The 11,371-nt window shown below is 46.1% G+C and overlaps 1 pseudogene; it reads right to left on the minus strand.

The window, feature by feature from the left end:
- Positions 1–654: 654 nt before the first annotated feature.
- On the minus strand, positions 655–9,713 carry LOC134609443 (protein FAM118A-like; annotated as a pseudogene).
- Between the last annotated feature and the right edge of the window lie 1,658 nt (positions 9,714–11,371).

Consider the following 11,371-nt stretch of genomic DNA (forward strand, 5'->3'; position numbering starts at 1 on the left):
TTTGCCAAGAGTATATTCTTTTAATAAAAATGTAAAAACTGTACATAGAAGCTGCAGGTATAAGACTGGCAAAAAAGACCACACTGCCCGTAGACAGTATGGCTTACTTAAGAGAACCTATGGAGAAGTGCCAAAACTGCAGCTTGGTAAAAGCTTATCCAGCCGGGCAAGGGCTTCGAATACTGTTACAAGAGCCCTACAAGTATGAATTGGTAATTTGGAAGAAGATATTGAAAGTGGAGTAAAAAGAGAAAATGTTTTACACTCACTAAAAGAAATGCGGTTGGTGTACAAAAGCCTCACTGGACTTTACCAAGATCATGGCTACAGGTATGGCCCTTTCAGTAGCCATTAAAAGAGCCTTATGGCTACATTCATGGGATGTAGATTATGCTCCTAAAGCAAGTCTTTGTGACATGCCCTTCCAAGAGGATAAACTTTTCGGGAAAATATTGGATGAGGCAATCCAAAAAGTAGCAGAAGATACAAGTGTGTTTTTGCGCCAAGATGGAAGACCTTCTTCTTCTTCCTCAATGAATGATAAGCTCAACAGGGATTGCTCCTTTCATGAGATCAAAATATGTAGACTTGGCAGAGAGTACACCAGATCTGTGTCTTGTGAAACTTATTAAAAGCTTTATGAGGGTAATCAATTTAAGAAACTTCAATTCCTTAGTAATATACAGACATTTTAAGATTGAAGCATAAACCACTTCCCAATCCCTAACACAGCATGCTGGAACTTTCCACACCCATCCCCCCCACACGCACCCATATCACCACTTAAGCTTCACCCTAATTCGCACATGTAGGAAGCTAAAACCTGCAGACTTTCATATAGACTTGGATGAATTGTAGAATTGTACAGGTCACCATTATTTATGTACGAGTTGACCTAATTCTTATGTTTCAATTCTTTACCATTGCTTGTATTATTATGTTGACCCAGAAAGTCAAAACATACTACTTATTTAACGAATGCACAACCATGTGGGTTGTCTTACTTTCCCCACAGCTCTAAAATACTGGACACAATGTTTCAGACATGTTCCACACTAATATGGTTTAGATGCTTAAATTGTATGACTTAAGTTTAATTCTATGTTACCGATGGTACACTTGTATATTTGTCCTATTCTATGCATTATGCAAACCCCAAGCCATTGTCATGCAAGAAATGCTATTTGGATGTATGATTTTCCCTATTCCTTTCTTTTCTGTATTCCAACCAAAAACAATTAAAAAAAAAAATTGTCAAATTGGAAAACAAAAAATTCGATTAAGACACAATCAGAACAAACAAAAATTATATTAATCAGGTACGTAACCCCTTAAGGACCAAGACGTCTTGAGATGAGATGCACATTTGTGATTAAAGCCTTTTTGACTCTTTTGCCATGTATGATTTTTTTTTATTTTTTTTGCAAGATAATCACATTAAACCTTTATTATACGGCAAAGACATTTGCCTTAAGCAAATGTAAAACATTATTTAAACTGTTGCAAAAGTGTCTTTTATTTTTTTTTATTTTTGATGATTCTCTAAAGTAGCTTGATTTTAAGATTTGTTTCAGTCCTGTGCTCTGTAAAGGACCCAGAAACCATTTTAAATGTGTTTGATGGCAAGCATCCATAGCAGTTTGCATCATTTTAGAACATAAAATATGAAAATAAATATTTTTAAAAAGCTGCTTACAGTCCATTCAAATGGACTCTAAAAGATGTATTTCCTTCGGGGTCCCCTTCCCTAGAAACTTGTCAGTTTTGTTCAAACGAAAGAAACGAAAATAAATAAATGTCTTTAACTGTCCTCCCACCCTCCGTGCTGCATCTAGAGCCTGTTCCAGAGCCAGCAGCCAGGGATACAAAGTGAGTGTTAATGCATCAAAGTTATTGTATTATTTATATATTGGAGGCCTTTTGAATTCAAGGATGAAAAAGTGCACTCCTAGACATCTCGACACCGCAAGATAAATATAGCATAAGATGTAATAACAAATGTCATATTCTTTCTGAAAAGTCTGCCCCACCACTTCCATGACACGTTGTCAGGATCGGGACAGGGATCCAACACGCAGAGTACAAAGAGTGGAAAGGTACGTATACCGGGCCTTAGAATGGCCGGACTAACGTACCGAGAGTAATAGAGAATAGTCAGAGACAAGCCGAGGTCGAGGGAACGGGAAGACAGATAAGCGAGAGACAAGCCGGATCAAGGGAGAACAGAGAAGCAGGGAAGTACAACAAGCCGAGTCAAAACCAAATAGAGCAAACTAGAATACCAGAGCACTGAGTGACTAGACAAGCTAGAACCACGACAGGGCAATGAGCTGAAGAGAGAAGTAAGCTTAAATACCCTGGCTCCGGATGGTAAGCACGCCTCTGACAAGTGCCGATTGGATATCGGACACTTGAGTGACAGGTCGCTCGTGATAGCGTCATGACGTCACGTATTGAGCGTCCTGCTAGAAAAGGACGTGGATTCCTCGCGGCCGGTGTTTAAGTGGCTGGATGAACCGCGAGGAACGGAGGAAACAGCTCGCCTGGACGGATAAACCATCAAGTCTCTACCTCCCTTAGAGGTAGAGGCCTCAGGTACCCTGACAGTACCCCCCCTCTCAGATACGCCCACCGGGCGGAAGGAACCGGGGCGAGATGGGAAGCGAAGGTGAAATGCTCTGCGAAGGCGAGAAGCATGAACGTCCTCCTGAGGTACCCAACTCCTCTCCTCAGGACCATATCCCCTCCAGTTGACCAGATATTGCAATTTTCCCCTTGAAATTCTGGAATCAACGATGGAGCTGACCTCGTACTCCTCCCGACCCTCCACCTGAACAGGACGAGGCGAGGAGACCTTAGAGGAGAATTTGTTGCAAATAAGAGGTTTCAACAAGGAGACATGAAAAGAGTTAGGAATGCGTAAGGCAGGTGGCAGAACAAGGCGATACGCAACCGGATTGATACGAGTGAGAACCCTGTAAGGGCCTATGTAGCGAGGAGCAAATTTCATAGATGGAACTTTTAGTCGAATATTCTTAGTACTTAACCATACCCTATCCCCAGGAACAAAAACAGGAGCTGCTCTTCTATGCTTGTCAGCGTGTTTCTTGAACAACGAGGAACTATGTAACAGAATTTGCCGAGTCTGATCCCATAATTTCTTCAGGTTGGCGACATGATCATCAACCGACGGTATCCCCTGAGAAGAGGAAACCGAAGGAAAAATCGAAGGATGAAAGCCATAGTTCATGAAGAAAGGGCTAGAGCGAGTTGAATCGCAAACAAGGTTATTGTGTGCGAACTCCGCCCAAGGAATCAGACCGACCCAATCGTCCTGGTGTTCGGAAACAAAGCAACGCAGATACTGTTCGATCTTTTGATTGGTACGTTCAGCAGCTCCGTTAGACTGAGGGTGATAGGCCGAGGAGAAGTTCAATTTGATGCCCATTTGAGAACAAAAGGATCTCCAGAAACGTGAGACAAATTGAGAGCCTCTATCAGAAACAATCTCCGAAGGAATCCCATGTAGGCGAAAAACCTCTCTTGCAAAAATCTCCGCCAATTCAGGAGAAGTCGGAAGTTTAGGTAATGGCACGAAATGGGCCATCTTAGTAAATCTATCCACCACCGTGAGAATAACAGTCTGTCTTTTGGAAGCAGGCAAATCAACGATAAAGTCTATGGACAAACAGGACCAAGGTTTCTCAGGAATGTCCAAGGGGTGTAAGAGGCCACATGGAGATGCATGAGGTAGTTTAGTCTTGGCACAAGTTTCACAAGCTGCGACGAACTCCTCAATATCTTTTCGAAGTGAAGACCACCAGAAATCCTTGGATATCAAAGAGTATGTCTTGCGAATACCAGGATGACCAGCTATTTTACTTTCGTGAAAACATTGTAAGAGCTCCAGTTGAAGTTCAGGAGGAACAAAGTTTCTTCCCTCAGGAGTGTTTCCGGGAGCTAGATGTTGTGACTTCAAGATCTGGTCAAGTAGCGGAGAATGAATTTTGAGACTGGTATTAGCAATAATATTGCATTTGGGTACAATGGAGGACATAAGTGGTTCAACTGAAGCAGAGGGCTCATATTGGCGAGATAGCGCATCGGCTTTAGAATTCTTTGACCCAGGTCTGTAAGTCAGAACGTAATTGAAATGGGTAAGAAACAACGACCAACGAGCCTGCCTGGAGGACAACCGCTTAGCCTCTCCGATATAAGACAAATTTTTGTGGTCAGTTAGAATGGTAACAGGATGTAATGTACCTTCCAATAAATGTCTCCACTCTTTCAAAGCCTTGATAACCGCTAGTAATTCTCTGTCACCAATGTCATATCTGCTTTCAGTACCGGTCAATTTTTTAGAGAAAAATCCACATGGATGTAATGGTTTATCAACCCCCAACCTTTGAGATAGGACAGCACCTAAACCAGTCTCTGATGCGTCTACCTCAAGTAGAAAAGGCAGAGAAGTGTCGGGGTGAACTAAAATTGGAGCGGAAGCGAAAAGCTCCTTGAGAGTTTTGAACGCAAGGAGAGCTTCAGTAGTCCAATTCTTAGTATCAGCCCCCTGTTTGGTCATATTAGTGATAGGTGCGATAATGGAAGAATAGCCCTTAATAAAGCGCCTATAATAATTAGAAAAACCAATAAATCTCTGTACGGCTTTAAGACCTTTGGGTAAAGGCCACTCTAGAATGGATTGGAGCTTATCCGGATCCATCTTAAATCCCTCCCCAGAGATCACATAGCCGAGAAAGGTTACCTGGGTTTGATCAAAGCTACATTTCTCCAACTTGCAGTACAAGCCATGCTGGAGAAGCTTGTGCAAGACCCTCCTGACTTGCTTGTGATGAGTCTCAATCTCACTAGAATGAATGAGTATATCATCTAGGTATACAATGACGCACTCTTGCTGAAATTCCCTAAGAACCTCATTTATCAGATCCTGGAATACAGCTGGCGCATTGCATAACCCAAAAGGCATAACAGTATATTCATAGTGACCATATCGAGTATTGAATGCCGTCATCCACTCATGTCCCTGCTGGATTCTCACCAAGTTATATGCCCCTCTGAGGTCTAACTTGGTGAAAATTGTAGAGCCCTTCAAACGATCGAAGAGTTCGGTGATCAAGGGAATCGGGTAGGCATTTTTAATGGTTATCTTATTCAAGCCTCGATAATCAATACAAGGTCTCAAAGAACCATCTTTCTTTTTAACAAAAAAAAATCCAGCCCCGGCAGGGGAGGAGGACCTCCTGATGAATCCCTTGTCTAAATTCTCGTGAATATACTCCTCTAGAACTGAGTTCTCTTTTGTAGATAATGGGTATACATGACCTCTGGGAGGCATGGTACCAGGGAGTAGGTTAATTTTGCAATCAAAGGACCTGTGAGGAGGTAAGGTATCGGCTTTCTTTTTGTCAAATACTGCCTTTAAATCTAGATACTGAGGCGGAATTTGTGTCTCTGTAGGATTGTCAGAGGTAGTCGATGTGTTAGTTAATCCGAGAGGTAAGACCTTCCGCAAGCATTTTTCTTGACAATTCTTTCCCCACGAAACTATCTCCCCTGACTCCCAATTAATAATAGGGTTGTGTCTCCTCAACCAGGAGTACCCCAGGACTATGGGAATAGACGGAGAAGAAATGAGCATTAAGGATATATCCTCTTTATGTAGGATGCCAACAGTTAAGTTAATCGGTATGGTCTCATGGAAAATAACAGGCTCAAGTAACGGTCTACCATCGATGGCCTCAACAGCCAGTGGTGTCTCTTTTAACTGGGATGGGATAGCATGCTTGGCAACAAAACCCTGATCTATAAAGCTCTCAGCAGCTCCAGAATCGATTAGTGCCATAGTCTTTACTACTCCCTTCTCCCACCTCAAAGAAACGGGTAACAGAAGCCTGAACTCTTTGTAGTTGTGAATAGAGGACAAAGTAGAAACACCCAAGGCCTGTCCTCTAGAGAAACTTAGGTGCGAGCGTTTCCCGAACGATTAGGACAATTTAGGCGTAAATGTCCTCTGACTCCACAATACATACATAAACCCTCCCTTCTTCTGTACTGTCTCTCTCTCTCTGTGAGATGAGTACTGCCTATCTGCATAGGTTCAGAAATACGTAAGTCCTCAAACTCAGAATTTTGAAAGGTAGGTGCTAGTTTAAAGGAGGGTCTACGGGTCCTATCTCGAGTGTTCTGCCTCTCTCTTATGCGTTCATCAATACGAGATATAAAAGAAATTAAATCCTCCAAATTCTCAGGGAGTTCTCTAGTAGCGACCTCGTCAAGAATTACATCTGATAACCCATTCAGAAACACATCTATATAAGCCTGTTCGTTCCACTTAACTTCTGCCGCCAAGGACCTGAACTCTAGTGCATAGTCCACAAGTGTTCGATTGTCCTGTCTAAGGCGCAACAGTAATCTAGCTGCATTGACCTTTCTACCAGGAGGGTCAAAAGTTCTTCTAAACGCAGCTACAAAGGCATTATAATTATAGACTAGTGGATTATCATTCTCCCATAAAGGATTGGCCCATCTCAGAGCTTTCTCAATGAGTAAAGTAATAACAAATCCAACCTTCGCTCTATCTGTAGGATAAGATCGGGGTTGTAATTCGAAATGGATGCTAATCTGGTTCAGAAAACCACGGCACTTCTCCGGTGACCCGCCATAACGTACTGGTGGGGTAATACGGGAAGAAGCACCTACAGTGGCTACCTCTAGACCTGAGACTGCAGGAGAAATAGAAGGAGTACGTGTCTCCTCAGGTGGGTTACTAGCACGAGACAAAAGTGCCTGTAGTGCTAGAGCCATCTGATCCATCCTATGCTCCATGGCGTCAAACCTGGGATCAGAAGAACCAAGCTGACTGTTTGTACCTGCAGGATCCATTGGCCCTGTCGTAATGTCAGGATCGGGACAGGGATCCAACACGCAGAGTACAAAGAGTGGAAAGGTACGTATACCGGGCCTTAGAATGGCCGGACTAACGTACCGAGAGTAATAGAGAATAGTCAGAGACAAGCCGAGGTCGAGGGAACGGGAAGACAGATAAGCGAGAGACAAGCCGGATCAAGGGAGAACAGAGAAGCAGGGAAGTACAACAAGCCGAGTCAAAACCAAATAGAGCAAACTAGAATACCAGAGCACTGAGTGACTAGACAAGCTAGAACCACGACAGGGCAATGAGCTGAAGAGAGAAGTAAGCTTAAATACCCTGGCTCCGGATGGTAAGCACGCCTCTGACAAGTGCCGATTGGATATCGGACACTTGAGTGACAGGTCGCTCGTGATAGCGTCATGACGTCACGTATTGAGCGTCCTGCTAGAAAAGGACGTGGATTCCTCGCGGCCGGTGTTTAAGTGGCTGGATGAACCGCGAGGAACGGAGGAAACAGCTCGCCTGGACGGATAAACCATCAAGTCTCTACCTCCCTTAGAGGTAGAGGCCTCAGGTACCCTGACACACGTGCCTTACTATTGTTACAGAGAAGGAAACCTGAAGAACTGCATGCAGGGTTTGAATGTTTCGGGGAGAAGGGAACTCAAATGAAAAAAGAAACACAAGGCCCATGCAATAAGAGAGTTAATTTATCTCTGATGATCACACATCCTGACCAAATCTATCTATGAAAGCTATATATCACAGAAATATTTATATATGACACTGTGTACATGGGCATATTGCCAACTGAAAGGGTTTAAACCAGGGCTGTCCAACCTGCGACCCCCCAGATGTTGCTGAACTACAACTCCCATGATTCCCTGGCTATCTGTTTCATTGGTAACGTTACGGAGCTACAAGTGAGGGTGACACTAGCACTCGTGCAGCACCCCTGTCTACAGTGGAATCCAAGGTGCGGATCGAAGAGCTAGTGGCCCAGAGTGGGCCAAGCAAACATGACCTATTGCTATGAGGGCGACGCTTACATCACAGAGGTAAAGAGGCGGCTAGTCGAGTATGGCCCAGACCCTTCGGAAGAGGTGATCGTCCGTATCATGCAAGAGTTGGATGAGGAGAACCAAGCAGCATGGGAATGTGAGTTCAGATTGTGGAGACTGGGGTTGGGGACAACCGGTCTAACTCCCCAGTGGCAGTGCACCGTGCAGAGGAAAGAGACAACCGGTCTCCTTCCCCAGCAGCCACCAGAGGTACCCGAGGTAGTGGACCTCATAGACTGGTCCGGGAAGGACCTCCAACAGACAGGTGGAGATGGGACGAGGTCTCTCTAACGGCCCTACAGGGATGCTGGGCAGCCGGCCCAGATCCCCAGTTGCAGCCAGAGCTACAGAGAGAGGAGGCAGGTGGTCCTTATTCCCAAGTCCTGGGGAATCTCATAGACTGGTCCTTGGAGGACCCCCAAACGACAGGTAGGGATGGGATCGAGGTCTCTCCACTGGCCCTACAGGGATACTGGGCAGCCGGCCCAGATCCCCGACTGAAGTTGGAGCCACAGGGAGAGGAGACAATCGGTCTCGCTCCCCAGCGGCAGCAGGAGTACCAGGAGGAGGAGGTAGCTCATCCAGCAGTTCAGAGTCCTGTGCAACATCTTTATTTCCACATGGATCCAGAATCATGGCACAGGGATCCGTGTACAATCCGTTGATATGCAAAACACCATACTTGATGCGGCTTTGTACCCACTGCAAAACCTTCACATTATCATTCAGGTTTATCGATTCCATGGGTTTGCCCATATTCTGCCCATATAGCTCCAGCAGTTTATCATAGTTTGTAGTGAGCACCATCGCCCCTTTGTCCATTAGACTAATGATAGACTCGAGAACGGTGGGGTTCTGAATATGACTTTCTAGCTCATCAAATACTTCCATTAGGCAATCTTGGAAAAATCTGGGTTCGATGTCACCGGTCGTGGTGACAGTTTCCTGATCAGATAATTTGCGACAACTTGTAAGTCTTGCTCAAGCTGCACTCTTTTTCTGAATTCCACAACGTCCCCAGGGTGCAATACCTCAAACTGGTCTGCAACATCTATCACACCTTCAATGCAACACTGCCATGAGCGGAGCGCAGGGACATCTGGGCCTACAGCCGCGCTCACCCCGGTTCCAAGCACTACTACCAGGTCACTGACATTATTCTTTGTAAGGGTTTTTAAAACCTTCTTGGACTGATGTCAATGTTATTTCTACTGTCTTTCAACATGTTTATTAGTACATTTGTACTGTCCTGTATTAGAAAAGAATCATTATGTTCAGATATTGAGTAAAGCTTAAATTTAAATATGAAAATCACAAACTGTCTTGTTCAGAATCAGCACAGAGCACCCACGTCTGAATTAGACACACACTAAAAATGTCTTATAGTGGAGCAAGTAATAATGTCTTCCATTATATAAATATCCCCATTCATTATAAGGAGCCCAGGTACACATTACAGGTAGATTACAGCCCTCCTACCTCCTTAAATCCTCTATGTCGGCGGGGGCGGCGCCTGACTTCCGGTGCGGATGGCTGCTTTCTTCTAGAGCTCCGTACCGGCAGGCATCTCAAGCACTAAAAACAGCGAGTATACCCGGCGAAATCTCTCCCCACTCGGTCCACAACATCCCCACGACGCCCCTGACCGACCTGACATGGGAGGTGGCGCCGATATTCCGCGCCCGCAGGGCAGAGAGCTCCACATGCGGGGAAGATGGCCGCGATGAGGACTCTGACTCCGCGGCAAGTGACACAAGCCGCATGGCAGCCACAACACCCCTCACAAGGGACGACCTCCGGCACCTGCTACAAGAGATCAAGACCAATATGGCTGCTGAGTTCACCAGGCACCTAGCACCTATCACTGCAAGCCTCAATGATTTGACGCACAGAACCACCGCCATTGAAGATCAAATAGACCGCACATCCTCGCGGACCCAGGCGAACGAGACCGCCATTGCTGCACTACAAGAGCAGGTACACCAACTAGAAGAGGCCCAAGAAGACCTTAATAACCACTCCCGCCGTAATAATATACGGATTAGAGGGGTTGCAGAGACAGTGGGAATTGATACGCTAGCATCCACGCTGCGAGAACTATTCTGCGGCCTACTACCCGAAGCCTCACCAGCCGAACTCCTGCTATACAGGGCACACAGGGCCCTCAAAGCCCCCCTCCCCAACGCAACCCAGCCCACGGACATTATTATCCGCATGCATTACTTCCACATCAAGGAAGCACTCATGAGAGCGGCCAGAGACACCCCGCTGCAGATAGAAGGGCATCAGGTATCCTTCTACCAAGATTTAGCCCCGAGCACTCTGCGCAAAAGGCGGGAACTAAGGCCCCCTCACCCTGGAACTGGCCAGAAGACATATAAGGTACACCTGGGGACACCCCTTCAAGCTGCAGGTCAGACGGAATGACAGAACCCACACCCTGCACAACATTTCTGAAGCCGCTGAATTCGCAGAACGCCTGGGCCTACCCGCCATCGACTTTTCTGCGGAATCGACAGACAGGCGACCCTTCGAAAGGCCAGCAGCCAGAGGCCCGCGCCCAAATCTGACGGGAAACCCGGCGCCCGGAGGACCTCGTCCCCCAACCACCAACTAACCACGATCAAACACGAAAGGCACCAGGGAAAAGACTACCACTTCCACCACAACCCTCACCAGTGATAAGCCACCAGGACAACACGGACTACATCCTTGAGATTGCCGAATCCACGGATACACTCACCAGAAGACGACATTTTTCCCAACCGATTGCCGACAAGAACCAGATAAGATATGACTTTGCCCTGTACATGTATACTTAGCCCTAGCCCCTATGACAGGCTAGAGGGACACGATAGAACACCAGCTTTCACTTTAGCCTTATCGCATTGTACCAACAGGAAAGCCGCTATGGCTCCGTTAGGCCTACCTCAGACTTCCCACACGCAACGCTAGCTCCTAATAATGGGTCGCCCTACTCCACTGGCCCTGGTTGCAACCCGCTACACTCCCCCCCCACCCCCCCCATACACTAATAAAAAAAATATATATATAAAAAAATAATATGTTAAAAACTAAATCTAAAATAAATATCGCCTAACCCTATAGCAGAGATCCTCACCTACAACTGCTCACGCTGAATCTATACCCCTCTTACTGCATCATTAGGAACAGGCGATGTGGGGGATGCCCAAGAACGGATAGGCAAGCGACTCGCCGTTGCCCCTGGGGGGGACATACGAGTAATCCATGGCCCATGGCCACCCCGCTATATCCCGCGCTCACTAGATGCTACCCCGCCTGACACCGGAGGCACGAAAACCAGGGACACCGTCACCAAAAGATTGGGCGTCCCCTTCTCCCCATGCTCGCAACCCCGCGCAGGGTCTCTCAGAGAGTAGGGCTTAGTGTATATGAAGCT

Source organism: Pelobates fuscus, chromosome 4 (genome assembly GCF_036172605.1).
Source record: "Pelobates fuscus isolate aPelFus1 chromosome 4, aPelFus1.pri, whole genome shotgun sequence".
Classification (NCBI taxonomy): Eukaryota; Metazoa; Chordata; class Amphibia; order Anura; family Pelobatidae; genus Pelobates; species Pelobates fuscus.